The following is a 4,640-nucleotide window of genomic DNA, read 5'->3' as shown; positions in this document are numbered from 1 at the left end:
CCCTCTTGGTGTGTACATGGCATCATCTGTCTCAATATCGAAACTGAAGTTTTGATGGTGCCATCTTATATCTGCAGAATGGCCAAAACATCAGCTTTATTGAGGTATAATTTACATACTATAAAATTTACCCATGGTAGTGTATAATTTAATATTTTTTAGTAAAGTTACAGAGTTTTACAACCATCACCAAAATGAATTTTAGAAACATATTTATCACCCAAAAAGAGCCTCTGCATGTGTTTGTATTCAGTCCCTTCTCCTACCTTAGCCCTAGGTAACCACTAATCTACTTTGTCTCTATAGATTTGCTTCTCCTAGACATTTCATATAAAAGGATCCATACAAATGTAGTCTTTTGTGCCTACCTTTTTTCTGTTGGCATAACATTTTGGAGATTATTCCACGTTGTTGCATGTATCTATCAGTCCTTTCCGTTTTCATTATTGAATAATATTCCATTGTAGGGATATACCACATTTTGTTTATCCATTCAGTAGTTGTTGGACTTTTGTACTTTTTCCACTTTTTTGTTATTTTCGTGTTATTCACATGAAAATATTGTTATGGGCATGTGCTTTAACTTCTCTTGGGCTGATACCTAGGAATAGAATTGCAGAGTCACTTGGTAAATTTACGTGCTAAACTGTTTCCGAAGTTGCTGAACCTGCTAAACTGTTTCCGAAGTGGCTGAACCATTTTACATTCCCTCTAGCCATGTATAAACATTCCATTTTCTCCACATTCTAGTTAACCCTTGTCACTGTCTGTATTTTGGATTATGGCTATCTAGTGGGTATGAAATTATATCTCATTGTGATTTGGATGTTCATTTTCCTAATAATTAATGACACTGAGCATCTTTTCATGTGTTTATTAGCATTCTTACATCTTTTTTGGTGAAATATCTATTAAAATATTTTGCTTGGTTTTTTATTTCTTTTTTTATTTGTTTAGTCAATAAGTTTATTGTCTTTATCTGAAAAATTCTCACAGAAAATTGTTCAGTTTAGCTCTTGGCAGCCTGCTCCCGAGCTCTGAGGAAGCTTGTCTTCTTTTGGACTACCTGATCTTTCTTCTGGACAAGGGACATTTTCAGATGGTTCCACTTCTTTTTTTAAACTTCTTTCTTGGGCTTCTTCTCATAGACTGGATTATCTTATATAGCAGCATGAGCTTTCTTGTACATCTCCTTCATGTCTGAAGTTATGCTGTTCTTTATGTATTAAGATAAATGTTTCTTGTAAGCATCTTCATCTTCTTCTATTAGGTGACACATGTAACCTGCAGTATTTGGATCCATAATGTGCTTTCAATGTACTTCTGCATTAAATTTCTTGCTTTCAGAATCATAAACAGGAAATCATTTAATATTGTGAGGAATCAACAAATCTCCATCTACAGCTCCTTTCAGGACCCCAAAAAAGTTTATTGGTAGTTCTGGCAAGGCCTGCATCCAAATAGCAGGTAAAGACACCTGACTGACCATCAATGATTTTTACATTGTATTCATCTCCAGTCATCTCCACTTGGACTTCTTAGATCTTGTCCATGCCAAACCTAGCAAGAGGCCATAACAATATGCTGTAGCATAATTTGTCAGGCCAACCTTCACACCATATTTTGGCAGTTCATATGCATAAGCTGCATACATTATCATATTCCCTTCTATATGGGCATAAGCAATTTGACAAATGATATCTCTATTTGTTACACAAACTACCACCCTGTATTTAGGCATGGTGTACTTATTTTTATCCTATATCTCCAAGCATTTCTGAGCATAGTAATCAGTTTCACCCTGTTGTTGTCTTCTACATTTCACTTAGTATCTCTTAAAGTAGGCCTTACTCTTGACAACTTTAACAAACCCCATCCTGAGAAACAAAAACTCATATCTGTGGCTCAACACAGACCCACAGGTCCAGCAACATTGGGGGTGGAGGGGAGGTAAGGTGGGGAAGAAGGCCTTTTACCTGTTTTTTGTTTTGTTTTGTTTTGTTTTGAGATGGAGTCTTGCTCTGTTGCCCAGGCTAGAGTGCAGTTGCTCGATCTCGGCCTACTGCAAGCTCCACCTCCCGGGTTCATGCCATTTTCCTGCCTCAGCCTCCCCAGTAATTGGGACTGCAGGTGCCCACCGCCATGTCTGGCTGTTTTGTATTTTTAATAGAGATGGGTTTTACCGTGTTAGCCAGGATGGTCTCGATTTCCTGACCTTGTGATCCACCCACCCCAGCCTCCCAAAGTGCAGGGATTACAGGCATGAGCCACTGTGCCCAGCCTACCTGTTTTAATTGAGTTGTCTTACTAAGTTGTAAATGCTCTCTATATATGTTGAATACAAGTTATTTATCAGATATCTCATTTGCAAATAATTTTTTTCTAGTATATGGCTTGTGTTCTCATTTCTTAGTGATGTCTTCTAAAGTGCAAAAGTTTTAAATTTAGATGAAATCAAATTTACCAATATTTTATTTTATGGATTGTGCTTTTTAGGTATCATATCTAAGAATGTGCTGCCTAACCCTTTATAGTATTAATATTAACTCATACATTTAGGTTTATAATCCATTTGAATTTAACTTTTTTGTAGGATGTAAGATGAGTCTAAATTCATCTTTTTGCAGGTTGTTACCTAACTGACCCTGCACCATTTATTAAAAAGACCATCATTTCTCCCATTGAATAACCAGGGTGAAACTGATAACTTTGTTAGAAATTGATTGACCTTAAATGTAAGGGTTTATTTTTGGACTATCAATTTTGTTTCACTGACTTGTACAGATGTTCCTCAACTTATTATGGAGTTACATAGTGATAAACCCGTCATAAGTTGAAAATGTCATTAAGTCAAAAATGAACATTTTGTTGACATGATGGGATACAAAAACACAAAATACAATACCAAAGAAGGCTGACAACACAGTTCATTGTAGAATATTGGTTGTTTGCCCTTGTTATTGCATGCCTGCCTGGGAGCTGTGGCCCACCACCACTGCCCAGAATTGCGAGAGAGTATTATACTACATACTAGTAGTCTGGGAAAAAAAATCTAACTTCAAAATTCAAGGTATGGTTTCTGCTGAATGCATAACATCATTCCATTGTAAAGTTAAAAAAAAAATCATAAGTCAAACCATTATAAGTTACAAACCGTCTGTGTGTCTATCCTTATGCTAGATTATTATACCTTCATAGTAAATTTAAAAATCAGGAAGTGGAAGTTCCTCAACTTTGGATTTTTCCAAAACTGTTCTGGTTATTCTCATTCTTTTGCATTTCCATGTCAATTTTAAGACTACTAATTTGCAATAATTCTTGCTAGGATTTTGTTAGGTACCACATTAAACCTGTACTTTAATTTAAAGAGAATTGATATCTTAACAATATTGACTTTTACAATCCATAAACATGGAATGTTTCTCCATTTATTAAAGTTTTTAATGTTTCTTTCAGATGTGTTTATAGTTTTTGGTGTTTAAGTCTTGTATTAATTTTGTTAAACTTATTTCTAATTACTTTATTATTTTGATTCTATTATGATTAGAATTGTTTTTGTAATTTCATTTTCAGATTGTTAAGTGCTAGGATATGGGAATACAGCTGATTTTTGTATATTGATTTTGTATTCTGCAAACTTGCTAATTTATTAGTTCTAGTAGCGTTTTGTAGATTCTTGAGAATTTTCTTCATACAGGATAATGTCATCTACAAATAAGAAAAGTTCAACTTGTTCATTTCCAATGTAGATGCCATTTATTTCCATTGCCTAAATGCATTGGCCAGGACTTCCATGAATATGTTGAATAAAAGTGATAACAGCAGAAACGCTTGTGTTGTTTCCAGTTTTAGGGGGAAAATATACTATTAAATACAATGTCAGCTGTAGGTTTTCTGTAGATATCTTTTATTAGGCTAAAGAAGTTCACCGTGTTAGCCAGGATGGTCTCAATCTCCTGACCTTGTGATCCACCTGTTTCAGCCTCTCAAAGTGCTGGGATTACAGGTATGAGCCATCATGCTGGCCTTGTTGAGAGTTTTAAATCATAAATGAGTGAGTTTTGTCAAATGCTTTTTCTGACTTGATTGAGGTGGTTATGTATTTTTGTCCTTTATCCTATTAAGACGATATATTACATTAACCGATTTTTGGATGTTAAAGCAATTATGTGCTCCTGCGATACAGTGTCCTCGATTATGCTATATAATCCTTTTTACTTAATTGCTGGATTTGAATTGCTAAAATTTTGTTGAGGGTGTTTGTGTCAATATACATGAAATATATCAGTATAATTTTCTTTTATTGTGGTATCTTTGGTTAGTTTGTATAACAGGGTAATACTGGCTTCACAGTATGAGTTAGAAACTATTCCCTTTTCTTCTATTACCTTGAATAGTTTGTGAAGTATTTGCATTAATTTTTCTTTTTTCTTGTTTTGTTTCGTTTTTCTTTTGAGACAGAGTGTCACTCTGTCTCCCAGGCTGGAGTGCAGTGGTGTGATCACGGCTCACTGCAGGCTCCGCCTCCCAGGTTCACACCATTCTCCTGCCTCAGCCTCCCGAGTAGCTGGGACTGCAGGCACCCACCACTGCGTCCAGATAATTTTTTGTATTTTTAATACAGACGGGGTTTCACCATG

General features: G+C 35.4%; 1 pseudogene; it reads right to left on the bottom strand.

The window, feature by feature from the left end:
* Nucleotides 1-1,009: 1,009 nt before the first annotated feature.
* On the bottom strand, nt 1,010-1,882 carry LOC105526685 (annotated as a pseudogene).
* Nucleotides 1,883-4,640: the final 2,758 nt, after the last annotated feature.

The sequence above is a fragment of the Colobus angolensis genome, unplaced genomic scaffold (genome assembly GCF_000951035.1).
Source record: "Colobus angolensis palliatus isolate OR3802 unplaced genomic scaffold, Cang.pa_1.0 Scaffold6, whole genome shotgun sequence".
Lineage (NCBI taxonomy): Eukaryota > Metazoa > Chordata > Mammalia > Primates > Cercopithecidae > Colobus > Colobus angolensis.
This window is presented reverse-complemented; position numbering and strand designations above follow the sequence as displayed.